This window comes from Symphalangus syndactylus, chromosome 23 (assembly GCF_028878055.3).
Source record: "Symphalangus syndactylus isolate Jambi chromosome 23, NHGRI_mSymSyn1-v2.1_pri, whole genome shotgun sequence".
NCBI lineage: Eukaryota > Metazoa > Chordata > Mammalia > Primates > Hylobatidae > Symphalangus > Symphalangus syndactylus.
In genome coordinates, this window is record NC_072445.2 from 19899410 (window position 1) to 19917031 (window position 17622).

The window sequence follows — 17622 nt, forward strand, 5'->3', positions numbered from 1 at the left end:
TTGCCTGCTTTCGGCTCCGACCCCAGCACCGCCTTCAGAGCTGAGTTTCTTTAGGTCTAGGTCAGAGCTAGTTCATAGATTCGTCAACTTGATGGTTTTTTTTTTTCCCCCATTTCCCAATTATTTTGCTTTGAAGATAAAATGCCTCAAATTCCAAACTTATGTTAAAAATACTTGATCTATGTGTTACTTTAGTTGGGAGCTCAATTCGCCTTTTACTTATTTTTTTACAGTTCATTTAACAACCCACATTTAATTTTTAAAAAATGTTTAGATTGACAAGTAAAAATTGTATATATTTATGATGCATAACATGATGCCTTAATATGTGTATACATTGTGGAATGGTCAAATCAAGCCACTTAACATACGTATTAACTCACATACTTATTTTGTGCCTGTGCAATGAGAACACTTAAAATCTATTCTTTTAGCAATTTTCAAATACACAATACATTAAATTAAGTTTAACCTAAAGCTGCCTTCTACGTGTTTTAGGTTCAGCCTAAAGGTTTCTCTGTACATAGTGAAATGCAACCTAATGTGGTGTGTAAACAGACTGTAACCGACTCTTGTAACAATCACCAAGTTTTGGCCAAAGACGGGCAACTCTTCAAACTGAGATCAAATAAGGCAAACAACAAGTTGTTATCAATCTAGCTGTTTAGATACCTCACTTCCATTTTCTGGAGGTCACTTTCCTTTTTCTGTCCGTAAATCCTCTCCAACCACATGGCAGCACGAAGTTTCTCTGAACCTATTCTGGTTGGGAATGCTGCCTGATTCACACATCTTCTTTGAGCAATTAAGCTCTACTGAATTTAATTTGTCTAAGGTATTTTAACACATGTATTGTAGTACTAGACGGGCACAATATGTCTCTTGAACTTATCCCTCCTGTCTAACTGAAATTTTGTATCTTTGACCAACATCTCCCCAATCCCCTAAACCACCAAGCTCTGGCCACCACCATGTTACTCTCAGTTTCTATGAGTTTCACTGTTTTACACTCCACATATAAGTGAGATCATGTGGTAGTATTTGTTTTTCTGTGCCTGGCTTATTTCACTTAACATAATGTCCTCCAGTTTCATCCATGTGGTTGCAAATGACAGGATTTCCTTCTTTTTAAAGGCTAAACAGGGCTTGGCATGGTGGCTCATGCCTGTGATCCCAAAACTTTGGGAGTCTAAGGCAGGAGGATTACCTGAGCTCAGTTGAAGACCATCCTGGGCAACAGGGCAAGACCCCATCTCTGCAAAGATTAAAAAATAAAAATTAACTGGACATGGCAGTGCATGCCTATGGTCCCAGCTACTTGGGAGGCTGAGGAGGGAGGATTGCTTGAGCCCAGGAGGTCGAGGCTGCAGTAAGCCATGTTCATACCAAAAAAGGCCAGATATAATTCCATTGTGTATATATGTCACATTTTCTTTATCCATTCATCTGTTGTTGGACACAGGCTAATTCCATATCTTAGGTATTGTGAATAATGCTGCAATAAGCATGAGAATGCAGATATGTTTTTGACATAGTGATTTTATATCCTTTAGATATATAGCCAGTAGAGGAATTACTGGACCTTATGGTAGTTCTATTTTTAATATTTTTAGGAACCTCCATACTGTTCTCAATATGGCTGTACTAACTGACATTCCCACCAACGGTGGGCAAGCGTCCCCTTTTCTCCTCATCCTCACCAACACTTGTTATCTTTCCTCTTTTTGATGATAGCCATTCTAGCCGGTGTGAGGTGATAACAACTCTTAGGAGCTTGTGAAGAACATTCAATCTTCATGACTACTCAATAAGGCAATTCATTTTTCTATTGTACGCCTGAGGAAATTGAGTTTCGGGTAAATAGATTTGTCCAAGATCAGGCAGACAATAAGCAGAGAAGCCAGACCTGAATCCAAGAGTATTTGAATCCAAAACCCACGTTTTCACAATATAATAACTCAGTTTCCTGGAGGAAATGATTATTAAATTCTAATGGTGTCTTCTGAGACTTGCTAGACAAACAAGAACAAGATAAGCACTTTTAAACAATGCCAATTACAAAAGTGTTTTGCAGGTCTTCTCAAGTCTTCTTCATGATTATTATTTTTTTCTTTTTAATGTTTATTTTTCTAGAGTCAATCTACAGACTAAACTAAATGTGTTTTATTCCTGCCCTGATTCTACCTAAGTAATAAAGTATCCATAAAACTTTAACTCAAGTCTTACCTCCTATCATCCTTAACATTCAAACTAAACAGAAAATAAGTAGTGGCATATCTCTAAATTCCAGATAATCCACACCAAAATCAGAATTGTTCCCTTTTGTGTGTGTGTGTGTATACATATCTGTATATATACACGTGAAATTATATTTGTAATCAATTTCCCTACTAGTATTTGTTGCACCTTTGGTGTCTTGACTATATCTTGTTGTTCTCAGTTTCTTTATTATTGATAAGGAAAATCTACTCTGTCATTGTTAATAATCGTAGCACACTGTTTCTGCCCTATTACTTCCATATCCTGAAGTCCCAACCAAAAACTAAGAAGCCTCCTTGAATAAATGAACATATCTGTCTACAGTGTACAGTGTACAAGATTAGGGATCTTGCAGTCACTTTACTTTCAATTTCTCTTATTTGAATTGTTACTCTAATCCAAAAACTTATCTTTCTCTTTTACCCCTCCCCAATCCAATTCTTGCGTTTTATCAGACTAAGCTTTTCACAGTACAGCTAAGAATACATATCTTTCTTCCTTTTTCCTCCCCATCTACTGCTCATGACCCACATAAGAGATGTCTTCCCCATGACGCCCCATCTGTTCTCTCCATCTCCTTTCAGATTTTGTTTTCATGTCTGTTGGGTCAGGCATCATATTTATTATAATAACTTTGCTCCACTTATATCTGGTCCCTGCTTACCACCTTTTCTATCTTGCCCCATTTTTTCAGGTCAATAACCACATCTTATTTACCTTTATATTTCCAATACAGAATTTCTTACTTTAAATATTCATAAGAATCATCTGGGGTTCTTGTTGAAATGCAGATTTTTGATTCAGCAGGTCTGGGATGGGGTGGGAACTCTGCATTTCTCGGCATATCCAGCTCCCAGAGGATACTAATATGACTGATTCACGGACCACAGTCTGACTAGGAAAGTCCTGGTACATTTTGCATAACATTTTGCACATGGTAGGTGTTAACTCACATGTAACACAGCAAAAGCAAAATATGAATTAAAACTACAATGAGATCCCACTACACACCCACTAATATGGCTAAAATTAAAGAATGACAACATCAGATATTGATGAGGATGTCTGAGTGCCTGAATTCTCATAAACTGTTGGTAGGAATGTAAGACAATATGACTACTTGGAGAAAAGATCTATCAGATTTTGTTTTTTTGTAAAATTAACATATACTTACCCCATGATCTAGCAGTTCTTCTCCTAGATATTTATCAAAGAAAGATGAAAACACATGTTCACAAAAAGATTTGTACAAGAATGTTCACATAAACCCCCTGTATTAGTCTGTTCTCACACTGCTGTAAAGAAATATCTGACACCAGGTAATTTAGAAAGAAAAGAGGTATAATTGGCTCACAGTTCTGCAGGCTGTATGGGAAGCATAGCAGCATCTGCTTCTGGGGAGGCCTCAGGAAGCTTTTACTCATGCCAGAAGGCAAAGCAGGAGCAGGCGTCTTACATGGCAGGAAAAGTACCAAAAGAGAGAGTAGCAGAGCTGCCAGACATTTTTAAATGACCAGACCTTATGAGAACTCACTAACTATCACCAGAACAGCACTAAATGGGAAATCTGGCCCCATGAGCCAATCATCTTCCACCAGGCCCCATCACCAACACTGGGGATTACAATTAGACATGAGATTTTGGCAGGGACACAGATCCAAACCATATAATTCAGTTCCTGGCTCCTTCGAAATCTCATATCCTTGTAATATTTCAAAATACAATCATGCCTTCCTAACAATTGCCCAAAGTTTTAACTCATTCCAGCACTAACTCAAAAGCCCAATGTCCAAAGTCTCATCTGAGACAAGGCTAGTCCCTTCCACCTATGAGCCTGTAAAATAAAAAACAAGTTAGTTACTTGCAAGATACAATGGGGGTATAGGCATTGGGTAAATACTCCTGTTCCAAAAGAAGAAATTGGCCAAAAAAGGGGGGCTACAGGCCCCCAAGCAAGTCTGAAAACCAGCATGGAAGTCATTAAATCTTAAAGCTCCAAAATAATCTTCTTTGACTTCATTTCTCACATCCAGGGAACACTGGTGAAAGGGGTGGGCCCCCAAAGCCTTAGGAAGCTCCACCTTTGTGGCTTTAAAGGGTTCAGCTCCCACAGCTGCTCTGATGGGCTGTCATTGAGTGCCTGTGGCTTTTCCAGGTACATGGTGCAAGCTGTTGGTGGCTCTACCATTCTGGGGTTTGGAGGACAGTGGCCATCCTCTCATAGCTCCACTAGGAAGTACCCCAGTGAGGACTCTGAGTGGGGGCTACAACCCCACATTTTCCCTCTGCATTGCCCTAATAGAGGTTCTCCCTGAGGGCTCTATCCCTGCAGCAGGCTTCTACCTGGACATTCACACTTTTCCATAATCCTTTGAAATCTAGGTAGTAGAGCCTCAACTTTTGCACTCTGTGCACCCACAGACTTAACACCACGTGGATGCCACCAGTCTTATGGCTTACACCCTCTGAAGCAGCAGCCTGAGCAGTACCCAGGCCCCTTTAAGCCACGGCTGGAGCAGGAGAAGCCAGGATACAGGGAGCAGTATCCCAAGGCTGCACAGGGCAGTGGGGCCCTGGGCCTGTCCCAGGAAACCATTCTTCCCTCCTACGCCTCCAGGGCATAGGATGGGAGGGGGCTGCCATAAAGGTCTCTGAAATGCCTTCAAAGCCTTTCCTCCATTGCCTTGGATATTAGCACTTGGCTCCTCTTATGCAAATTTCTGCAGCCTGCTTGAATTCTTCCCCTGAAAATGGGTTTTTCCTTTTTACTATATAGCCAGGCTATAAATTTTCCAACTTTTATGCTCTGCTTCCCTTTTAAAAATAAGTTCCAATTTCAGGTCATTTCTTTGCTCATGTATATGAACATAAGTTGTTAGAAGCAGCCAGGTCATATCTTGAACATTTTGCTGCTAACAAGTTTCTTCTGCCAGATACCCTAAATCATCATTCGCAAGTTCAAAGTTTCACAGATCCCTAGGATAGGGGAACAATGCAGCCAACCTCTTTGCTAATGCATAACAAAAATGACATTTGTTCCAGTTCCTAATAAGTTTTCCATCTCTATCTGAGACTGCTGCAGCCTGGACTTCATTGTCCATATCACATATTACTATCAGCATTTTAGTCACAACAATTTAACAATACTCTAGGAAGTCCCAAACTTCCCCCATCTTCCTGTCTTCTTCTGAGCCTTCTACATTCCTCCGACTCAGTTCCAAAGCTCCTTCCATATTTTCAGATATCTTTATCCCAACCCCTGGTACCATTTTTCTGTATTAGTCTATTCTTGTACTATTATAAAGAAATACAATACCTGACATTGGGTAACTTATAAAGGAAAAAGGTTTAATTGACTCACTGCTCTACAATATATACAGGAAGCATGGTGGCATCTACTTCTGGGGAGGCCTCAGGGAGCTTTTACTCATGGCAGAAGGCAAAGCCTGAACAGTCATCTTACATGGCAGGAACAGGACCAAGAGAAAGAGAGAAGGGGGAAGTGCCACACACTTTTAAGTGACCAGATCCCATGAGAACTCACTCACTCTCAATGGAACAGCACCAAGTGGGAAATCTGCCCCTATGATTCAATCACCTCCCACCAGCCCTCACCTCCAACACTGGGGATTACAATTTGACATGAGATCCAGGCCAGGGAACAGATCCAAACCATATCATGCCACAAACTGAGAATATCCCAGGAGTCTATTGACTAGCAAATGGATAAATAAGTTGTGGTATATCCACACCATGCAATGCTGGCTACTACTTCTATAACATGGAACACTGGCTCAGGTTCTCTTGCTGTTGCAGTCATGTAGGATAGGACTGCAGTCATCCGACGGTTTGACTGGGATTACAGACTCATCTTCCAAAGGGCTTGCTCATATGGCTGTTTGCAGAAGGCCTGAGACTTTTGCCACATAGTCTTCTCCATGTAGCTGCTTGGTGTCCTTATGACATGGCTGCCGGCCTCCAACATATGAGAGATCCAACAGAGCATACTCCTGTGGCCTAGCTGGCTGCAAGCTGCTTCTGGTCCTGCCTTGAGGCTTTCTTGATTAATGTTGGACCAAAGACTTCTAATGAAAGTGTGTGAATTACTGATACACAACAACAACAACAACATGGGTGAATCTCATAAGCATCATGTTGAATGAAACAACCAGACTCAAGAGAGTACTTACTACATGATTTTATTTCTTTTATATGAAGCTATAGAAGGCAAAACAAATCTATAGTTTTTTAAAAGGCAAAACAGTGGTTGCTTGAAAACCAGAGTAGGCAGAGATTATTTGGAAGGGCCACGAGGGAACTTCCTAGGGGGATGGGATATTCTATATCTTGATAGGACTTTAGGTTACATAGGTCTATGCATTTGTGAAAACTCAAAGAATAGTACACTTAAGAATTACACATTTCATTCTTTATAAATTTTATTTAAAACAAAAGGAACGCTAAACAAATTTTTGACTATCATTAACGATATGTTGCTGAAATGTTTGGAGGTGAACAGTACTGATGTCTGTAGTTGACAGTGCATTAAAAAATAAGATGTGCATTAAAAAATAATATGAGTGGATGGATGGATGACTAGATATGTAGGTAAAACAAATATAGCAAATGTTTATTGTAGAATCTGAATAGTGGGCATGTGGGTGTTCTTCAACTTTTCTGTATGCTGGAAATTTTTCATAATAAAATGTCTAAAAGAAAAAAAAAACAACAACAGTGAGGAGATACTATTGCCTGTATCTATAGCCCTGACCCCAGCTTGGGATAGATGCCATTGATGTACATTTGGAGAGGCAGTGGCAGATCTCTGCTGCTCAACCCCTGAGCAGGGAAAAAGCTGTGCTCAGACACACTGAGAGCAATTGTGGCAAAGGGCTGGAAATACTGGCTATGCTGGACCATCAGTTACTTACAGAGGCTTAAGCCTCCTGAAGGACACAGATCAACATGGTCTAAGGTTGCCAGTGGCAACTCGAGTAGCTAAGAGTATGAAAGAGATACTCCAAGACTTGAATTTCACCATTCCAGGCCATACATGATTCACAGCACCCTAATGAAATGTCTTGATAGTTAAGATTTAACATACATGGACATAATTTACTAGACATATCTACAATTCTCTATATTGACATCTCTAGTACCTTCTGTTATAATTTAATTCATAAATTTTTGCTGAGTTAATCTGAAATGGTAACCATTTTTGTTAATGGAAGACAGACAGAAACCACTGACTAGTTAGTCACTGCATTAATTTCTGCTGGACCATCTGATGGGGTGTACACCTGTCTTCTTCTTACTGGGTCTCAAAGCTGGCTTCATATTAGAATCACCTGGGAAGATTTTAAAGCAATAGCAATGACAGCCACCCTATGGCAACTCAGCATGGAGGAGTGGGCAGGAGGGAGGCCTGGGCATTGGTACATTAAAAATCCTCTCCTGGTGATTTTAATAATTGTCACGTAACTAGGTCTTCGAGTTCTAAAAGTTAAAACATCTTCAAAGGGACTGCAAGGAAAATAAAGTTTTACTTTAAAAAATATGCTACTGAGGGCAAAGTTTCTTAAGTTTTGTAGGTATCTTTTTCTTCCACCTCTTAGAAATACTTACCAAAATGTGATGGGTCAATACATTTACATTTAAATAGAACAAACGTCAGTTTTGGATTTCCAGTGGTAAGATTTCACTGGCAGAAATTATTAATTATTATTGAATGTTATTGAAATTGAATTGAAAATGCTACTAGTAAATTAAAATGCTACCAGTTTCCCAAATTCTGATGTGTGTATGTCTGGCCACCATAGCTGGTTTACATTATAGGCAGGCTAAGCATGTGCTTAGGGCAGACAACAAAGTATGTTTTTAGAAAAAGCTTTACATTTGATATTTCAAAAGTAGCCTTAGAGAAATCGAATAAAGAAAAAACAATCAGTATTGTGTTGGCGTTTCTTCCACTTATTCTACCTATGGGAGGTGGGGAGGAAACATAGCCTTTGCAAAGATTAATATCCTGGAAGATCTTCACCAGCCTGGACAGGGAGTGGAAGGTGCTTCTCCAACGGAAGCATAACTATTGCTTTCTGCCTTCTCTCCTTCCTGCTTTGCTCCCCAGCCCAGGTGTCAGCACCCAGTCAATCAGAAAGTCAAAGAGTCTGAGGGCAGTGGAGGGAGGTTGTGCCTGGCCCAGAGGGTTTTAAAGTGTGAACTGGATTGAGAACAACATGCTGATTGTTCTTTGTTTGCTGAGACTGGCTTGGTGCCAGCACAGAACTGGCTGGCCCTGAGAAGCTTCCAGAGCCTAGTGACTAGGTGTGGGGAACCAGCACTGGCTGCCGGGGTGGGGGTAGAAGGGAGCACAGAAGGCACTTCACAGATGGTTAGAAACCACCAAACTTACTGGGCAGTTTCCACACCAAGTTTTATCTTATTAGAGAAAGGGACAGAAGATGGCTAAAAAGTCAGGCCAGTAACAATCAACACACAAAACTGAGGGAAGAAGGTAGAGAGGTTATCCCACTGAATTCTAAGTGTACAGGCACTCCCCCAGAATAGGGGTTGAGCCTAAATGTCAAAACTCTTGTTGGTCTTTAGGATGTCTGACCTGCAGGAAGTGAAAACGGCAGAAAAATTACCAGACCGAGTTTTCAGGAATGCTGTGGAATAATTCTATCAATGTAGCCCCCAACTGTGGTAACAGAGAACCAACCTCCCTTGAAAGCAGGACTTTCTGAAAGGGAGAAAAAAGTATTTTTGTCTATTATTAGCGTACAATGAGCAAGTGAAACAATAGACAGCCATTGGCTTCCCTGATGTATTTGTACTGGAAAAAAATTTAAACATAGGTAAAGGAAAACATACTTTTCAGAAATGGACATGCACAAAACTGTCATTTGCAGTATCTCCTGGTGGTGAGTTTGGGGAAGAATTTTACTTTCTTTTGTGTACATTTCTAGATTGCCTTACTCACTTTATATATGTATGTACATATGCTAAGACCATGTGTGTCTTTAAATCCAGAAAAAATAGGAAGCTAGTTCTGTAGTAAAATAGTTTTTTAAATTGCAAAATGTATACTCTTGCCCACCTATTTCATTAAGGGTGGGTGTGTGGATACATTGGCCTTTGAGCTGGCATTCCCTGTGTCTATATCTGTGGGGAAAAGGAATGAAAAATTATTAAAATGCACACTTCTTCATTAACATGACTGGCAGAATAACGATCATTTTGATAGCACTTTGTCCATGGAGGCTTTGAAAAGGACACAGGGAGAGATTTCTATCCCAAGGAAAACTTCCAATGCCTTCCTGAGGTTATTTAAAATTCATAAGACCATAAAAAAAAAAAAAAAACGGGGCTGAGACCTCGCTTCTACTATTTTGACAAATTGCCAACCAGTTTTCTTCTCCTGGAAACAATGCTATTTAGGTCCCATTTTTAGTTCTGCAAAGATGCCAGGCAGAAGTAGGTCACAATGATATGCATCAGTTAGTTAACTCATCCCAGTTTGGCTCCAGCCATTCGTCATCTGCCTTTGACCTTTTACCTTGTTTCAGTCTTCAGTCACTAGGTCAGAGCTGCAATGCATGGAAACATCAAGCAGGATATTGCCAGGAAAATAAAACAAACAAACTAAAACTCTATGAGTGAGCTGGGACTGCTATCATTGCCTTTATTCCCATTTTAAAGATGAAAAAACTGAGAATTGGAAAAGTCATAGAATTTGCCCTTTGTCATGAAGCAGCTCCCTGACTTTGCCCTGGGGCTGCTTGCACCTTGATGTGGTCAGTGGATGGCTGATGACGCTGTCTGCATTGGCACAAGCTGCAGGAGTTACACTAGCTACAGATTTGCAAACACCCTCCCAGCCGAAATGCCACTCCTTGGTCTTAGTGCTAAGACCACAGGGGCAGCAATTTATTAGGGCTCAAGTGGATGGGTGCCATTCATGAACATCATTGTATTCTAATGTTAATCATATACCTTTTATTTTAAATTATATAAGAAATACATAAATACAGCCATAATGTAAGAAATTAAGGCAATATGAAAGAATTATAGGGGCCAAGGGAAAACCTCCACTTTGTCCTCTGAAGGTTCGCTGAAAAATCAACTCACAAAAGGCAGGATTAATTGGAGAAAAGGCATACAAATTTATTCGTGTGCACACAGAGAGAACCACAGAGCGATTACCACTAACCCCTCAATGGGGTGCAGCAGCTTATACACCACCTGGAGGTTACAGAAAGAATGGGGGCTCAGAGCATGACCAAAAACAGGTTATGGCTGACAATCAGGTGATGGTGGCAGGACAGTTATGGGACAGGACATACGACCTGTTTTGCCTCATCCACCATGGAATAAAGAATTCCCCGTGGAAACTTCAGGGGGTTGAAATACATCTTATAGAAGAGAAAAATCTCAGTACTCAATTGACCTGGGGTCTGCATGTACCCTGTGCCAACCCACTAAGTCAACAAATCCAAACGTGAATCTGCGAAGATAGAAAATACTCAGGTTGTAAGACTGCTCTGCTGCTTAGAATGTTTCTAAAGTAACCAAGAAGCCTATACAAACATGCCTCAGAAAGTTGTTCAAAGGGGTATAAAATAATCTGATCACTTCATCATGTCCTTGGGAAAGGAATGAGTGTTTCAAATTTGCTACCTATAACTAAGCAGGTAATTAAAACTTCATATATGTTGTTCAAAGACAAAATTACAATAAATTTAAAGACCTTAATTGGCTTTTATTTGTGATTCTAGAATTGGGCAACATCTCATTCTACAAAGTGGAATGTGTTCAGATGAACTGAGCAAAGGAGGTTGGTTTTGTAGACAGAAAAGGGCTGAGAAAAGCAGAATCAAAAAACAAAAAGCAAGTTGGTTATTTCCAAGCTCCTTTCCTTGTAAAGGTTAAAACAGAGGGGACTTCCTTATCATGCCAGCTAAAACTGGCTTGTGTGGAGATTTGGCTATTATCTCTGACTCACCTGATTTCTCAGAAGGTCAGGTAAAGAACTTAGTTTTGGCTTGGTAACATGGAACTTCAGCAGGAGTGACTGCATTTTGGTTTGGTCTGTTGAACCTAGTGCAGGGGCTCAATCTAAACCAATGATCTACGAAGTTTATTTAATAATGTAAAATGCAGGTTTAAATTTGATAATCTCCAAAGTCCTTTTTGACTTTTTCTTTAATCATTAGTAAACTAAATACCCCTAGAAATAACCACTCCATACATTACACCATTCCTGGGGGAAAAAATATTTTAGGCTCATTCCAGGTACATTCTAGAATATTGAGAAAAAAAAAAAAAGAAAAAGTGTGTGTGTTGGGGGTGGGAGTGGTATGAGGAGTGAGGTAATAGAAGGGTAAATTTATGTCCTAGGTTATATTAATTGTAGGGGCCAGGGCCCTTGAGCCCCTGAAGTTTCATGGAAAAATCACTTCGCACAAGGCAGAATAATTGGAGAAAAATCATAAAAAATTATTTAACATGGGCCGGGCGCGGTGGCTCATGCTTGTAATCCCAGCACTTTGGGAGGCCAAGGCGGGCGGATCACGAGGTCAGGAGATCGAGACCACGGTGAAACCCCGTCTCTACTAAAAATACAAAAAAATTAGCCGGGCGTGGTGGCGGGCGCCTGTAGTCCCAGCTACTTGGAGAGGCTGAGGCAGGAGAATAGCGTGAACCCGGGAGGCGGAGCTTGCAGTGCGCCGAGATTGCACCACTGCACTCCAGCCTGGGCGACAGAGCGAGACTCCGTCTCAAAAAAAAAAAAAAAAAAAAAAATTATTTAACATGTACACACAGGAATCTTCTGAATGAAGACCCAAAAATACACAGAAAATTGTCCAATTTTTGCTTAGGTTCAACAAAGTACGAGCAGCAATGCAGAAATACGATTGGGCAATAAGGGTATGATCTAATGCTAATAGATGGAGTTGGGAAACCCAGCAAGGCCTGTCTGTCTAGACTCCTCTTGGCCTCTCTGAGCAGCGTTCCTTCCTTCTGGGTGTGGCACAGGACCCTCTATGGAATGGAGGTCTTATGACCTACAGCCAAATAAGGGAGGTCAGAAAATTTCTTTATGTCCAATTTTTATACAGAAAGGCAAAGGGAAAGTTAGAGTAATATTCTAAGATTTTATGGCTGGCTTTGGGGAAAAGGGATTCTGGTTTTTATGACTCTCCTTCAGAGAAAGAAGGTCAGAGAAGAACTTTTATTTCTGATGCCTTCATTTGGGGATATTATTTTCTGAGCTTCAGTGTAATGTTTCCTGCTTCTGTATTTGCCAGCTGACTCCAGCCATCTTCAAATTATAGATATGGAAGAAAGGGTTAATAAAATACACATCACAGAGCTCATAGGGCAGTTGCATTTCTAAATTGTTTTTTTAAAGCATGACTCAAGTATACAAAGGGTGAGTGCTGTTTTAAAATGTATTTATATGTAACATCCCCTGATTCCAGAAAGGATTAGGTGACATAAACTAAAAGTAAAAATCAGAGAAGAAAGAAACACAAGACTGGGACAAACATCAGTGAAGAATGCCTTGTGAAGAATCAGTAATATTGCTCTCCATCTCTCCCTTGTAGAGAAACACATATTCAAATACAGCATGGGATATCCAGATTAGTTTAAAAATTTCTTCTTTGATTAATTCTTTCTCAAAGTATTATCTCATTTGATCATATCACACATGAGTTTCACTCAGCTTTTTTTTTTTTTGAGGATAGCAAACAGCAGTGTTTCCATTTTACAAGGAAAATAATACAGACTTGAAGAGATTAACTAATTTGCCTATAGTCCTGTAACTAGTTGCAGCAAAACTCATAATTAAGATCTTCAAGCAAACAAATGGGCTTCTTAAAATTATATATAACCTTTCATGTAGGCTTTTGAAAAATAAGATAAATAGCGACTGAAGGAAATAAAAATATTTCACCCCACTTCTTTGACATACTTCGAGGTGGGGTGGCTGTTCAGAGACCCTGCAAACAGAAGTAACCCTGCAAAGCTGTCTTTCGTAGGGGTATTTACATCTGTAGACAATCTGCACTGATGCAGCTAGGTTTTTCTGAGGCATTTCCTTGTCTAAGAAAGATTAATGAGAGTCTTACTATCTATTCTTTCTGAGGACTGATATCTGTGAAGTTTTATTTATATAACAAGACCACCTTTGCTAGCCAGGCCTCCTCTCCTTGCCCTTCCATAATGCATTTTGCCACCATAATCTGTTTTGCCATGATTCAAGCTGCCATTCTTTGTGCAACCTCAGGATGGCATATGTTTCTTAACTCCATTGGAGGGTGGGGTAGTCACTCTATGGTTTTCCTTATTGTGCACATTAACAAATTTGTAAGCCTTTTCTCCAATTCATCTGAGTTGATTTTTTCAGCAAAACTTCAGAGGGCAAACGGGAGGTTTTCCTTTGGCTCCTACTGTTTTGTTGCTGTGAGCAGGATTCCAAAGCTCCACTCTTCTGGAAGCTGCAGCTAAGGGAACCCTGGACCTGACAAGCCAGCAGAAGGGTAAGAGATTCTTACCCATCAGGCTCCCAGCCTCTGTCTCTCTCTCTCTGGTGGAGCAAATGGTAAAAAGCGCTGTTTCTTCTTCACCTGCAAGGTTTTGATTAATAGGAGAAAAGGATTTGTGTGACTAGTCTTGGTGTAGTCAAGTACAACTCTGTGTACTCATATTGAATCCCTTTTCTTCCAGATATCATCTTTTCCTATGCCTTTGTTTCTCTTGGTGTAGTCAAGTACAACTCTGTGTACTCATGTTGAATCCCTTTTCTTCCAGAAATCATCTTTTCCTATGCCTTTGTTTCTCTTGGTGTAGTCAAGTACAACTCTGGTGTACTTTTTGGTATGCATATTCATATTTAATCCATTTTCTTCCAGAAATAATATTTTCCTATGCCTTTGTTTTTCTGTGTTATTCTGTCAGGAAGATGGGTACTGGATAAGGTTTCCTCTCGTCTTGTTTTATGTCCATGAGAGCTTGACTTGTGATGAAGTGAGAGCACATTCTTTTTGTCTCCACCATCTGGGGGGCATGATCTTCAAGTCATGACAGGTGACCATTCTAAAAATGGCTGGGAACTTGAGGCCAGCACAGTTTCTGTTCTGAACGTGTCAAGTTCTCAGGCAAGTTTGTCTTAACAAGTCCCATCACCATGGGACTTTTGTTGTCTCAACCTTGTTGATTGTTAGTCTATGGCAACAAGAGTGTTTTGCTACCTGAGACTATCCCTGGTAATGAATTTTGGGGGAGGGGGACTTGGGGGATTGCTTCTTCTATGCCTTCTCTAGGAAACACCACTTTGTTCTAAGCCTGGCAAATTATAATACACCCTGAGCTTTCCATAAAGAGGCAAAGACTCCTACGTTTAAAAAAAGAAAAGGAAATTTGGAGATCCCTTATTCTAAATAATTGACTTTGTACCTGTAGGAAGACCAAATTGAAAGAAACATAATAGTATTATGGTTAGCCTTAGAAATTTTCTTGACTAAGGAGCAAAAATCTGACCCGAAACAAAGTTAAAAGCCTTTGTACATTAAAACTGCCTGCTTTAGACCCTCTGAAGGATTCACAGTGAAGTCTAGTCCAGCTTGTAGTGTGACAGCTAAAATTCCATGCCTTCATTCCTACAGCCTTGGTTTGATTGCTGGTCAGGGAATCAATCTCTTTTGGTTTGAAGTTTGTGTGACTTTTGGCTTTTGGGAGTAGGCATTTATCGGTCCTTTTCTCTTTCATGGGCAGCTTTTGAGTGGGGCATATGGGGCTTTTGGGCATTTGTGTGAAAATGGTTAGCTGAGACGCTGAGACCTTAAGAGAATGCAGCCGGACAGATGTGGGTTGTAACACATTTGTGGCTAATAAAACTCCTTTTTTGAGCTGTCTTTGAGGTGGTTCTGGATCTTATGAGGTGGGAGAATATATATTTTTTTAAAGTTAAAAGCCAGAAATATCAGTTGTTTGTCCTGGTTAAAATCTGTTAGAGATTTAAAAGGATTTTTTGAAAAGATCTCCATGGTCAGAAGTCAGCTTCATTAAAAGCCAATATTCAAGCTATATATACACATATACTTTTCTAAAAAGGCCTTCCTGCTTTTTAAGGCCTGCTTGGGGGAATTTTTTTCAGTCAACTGAAACCTCTTTTAAATATGTGCTTGGTTCCTCTGTTCTTTTCCTTTCTCAAGAATTATTCTATTTACTTCTCCTCCCTATGCTGTCTTTCTCTTTACTGTCTTTGATACCACATGAAAAGATCTAGAAGGGAGTGGTAGTGACTCAGGCCCCTTAAGAAACTCAGAAAAAGGTGCCACTCACCCCCTTTTGAAGTCTTCTGTTTTCCCTGTGGAGTTTCAAGAGTCCCAGGCAGGTTCTCTCAGGTCTAAAGCTCTGCTCTCTTTTACATTCTGTTGCCTGATCTCTTTGGCCTTGGGGATGCTAAGAATCACTTTGTACTCTAAGAGAGAACTTGACCTCTATGTGTGCAATGGCTGGTGGGTCACTGGCGAGAACTACAGTTTGGGAGGTTCTGACAGTGATTGCAATAAATGGTTATCACTACAGGGGGCTATGTATTTCTTTGTGTTTAGATGAGAAAGGTGCAGTTTGAACACTTGGAGTCTATGAGAGTGCTCACCACAGAGGGATGAGACTCCCATGGGGGATGAGCTTGTCAAAGTGGGTCGAATGATTCTGGGTTGCCCACCAGCTTAGGGGCAATGTCTTTTTAACAAGAACTGTTTGCCTAGCCCTCATCTCAAGATGTGTGCCTATTTTTTGGCACCTGGAATTCAATGGAAAAGTGGAACAGAGTCTCGCTCTGTCACCAGGCTGGAGTGCAGTGGTGTGATTTCAGCTCACTGCAACCTCTGCCTCCCAGGTTCAAGCGATTGAGGCTCCTACCTCAGCTTCCTGAATAGCTGGGACTACAGGAGCGTGCCACCATGCCCAGCTAATTTTTGTATTTTTAGTAGAGATAGGGTTTCACCATGTTGGCCAGGATGGTCTCAATATCTTGACCTTGTGATCCACCTGCCTCAGCCTCCCAAAGTGCTGGGATTATAGGCATGAGTCACCACGCCAGGCCAGAATCCTAGATTTTTAAAGATCTAGATATTATACTTTCCAGCTGTGCCTGCTTTTCACATATTTAAATATTAGGTCCCCCATAAAACCTGCAATGCTTTTTTGGGGCCCAATTTGTTAATGAGCTTTGCCCTGAGGTCACTGGTCCAGTTGAAGAATGAAGACAAAATTTAAAAGCCACCTATTCATATAGATTGGTCTCCAAAATATGACTTTCTGGTGTTTAGCTGGTTATTTTGAAAAGGTTTCTAAATTTCCTCTAGGCCCATCTGCATGTTTCCTTATGAAATCCTATGATTTTATGTTACCTTGGCATTTATTTTTAAACTTCCTCTAACACACCCAAACTCCTTGAAAAAGCTAAATCCTCTTTCTCTGTGCTTTGAGATATAAATTTGCTACCATGTTTAATCTAAAACTCAGTGAGGGCTTTACCTATGTGAGAAAGATAAACTTTATCCTTTTGCATTTACAAAGGTACAGTTTGAATCCAACTGCCTTTTAAACTAGTGAGTTTCATTGGTCTCACGGCTAAAATTTTAAAGTCAAAGCTATAAAGTCTTTTCTTATGTTTGTATTTTTATGTATACATGGGTACACATCTATGTTTATATATTGTCCCAACTTAATTTATAAATAAATGAGTGATCATAACTAGCCCAAAAGTTTATCAAATTTACACGATTTTAGTAATCTTTCATAAATAAAGTGATTTTAAAAGTTATTGGTAAAATATAAATGTCTTCAGAATTTAATTTAGACTTTTTTTTTTGCCTGGTTCTATTGGTCAGACAGGTGTATACTGTCTCTAATAGATGTTTTAAAGTGATAAAACTGTTGCTTCTATGACATTTTTAATCTGTGAGTTTATGTTTTTGGATTTCAGCCTTTAGATTTTGAGGTCTAGGCAAGTGACCATGGTGAAGCCTGGGAACAGGGTCTAATCCCTTTCTTCCTGGCTCAGTTGTGCCTTCTGGCCTTGCTAGGAGGAGTTGGATCCTCCAGGCATAGTCTTCACATCCCTGGCCCTTGTCCTGGGATCTGCATCTGGTACATAATTAAAATTGCTTATTTCCTAGGGTTTTCACAAAATAAGGGTTATCAAAATAAAAGCTAACATTGTAATTAATATGTGTAATTAAAATTGCTACATATATTAATAAAATAAACAGTTTTGTATACAAAGTATGTAAGAAAACTAGGAAGTATTTTTGGTTTAAAAAAGATTATATAAGAAGGCAGGAA

The 17622-nt window shown here is 39.9% G+C and overlaps 1 protein-coding gene across 6 annotated transcripts in view; it reads right to left on the reverse strand.

The window, feature by feature from the left end:
• CLIC5 (chloride intracellular channel 5) overlaps nucleotides 1-17622 on the reverse strand; it is a 229525-nt gene that overhangs the window by 184278 nt on the left and 27625 nt on the right. The window contains exon 1 of one of the 6 annotated variants that reach the window (XM_055264849.2): nucleotides 1208-1270. The exons of the other annotated variants lie outside the window; for them this stretch is intronic. The gene's annotated coding sequence lies outside the window, so the exon portion shown is untranslated. Of the gene's footprint in view, nucleotides 1-1207; nucleotides 1271-17622 lie in introns of those variants that run through there. 6 annotated transcript variants of the gene reach the window in all.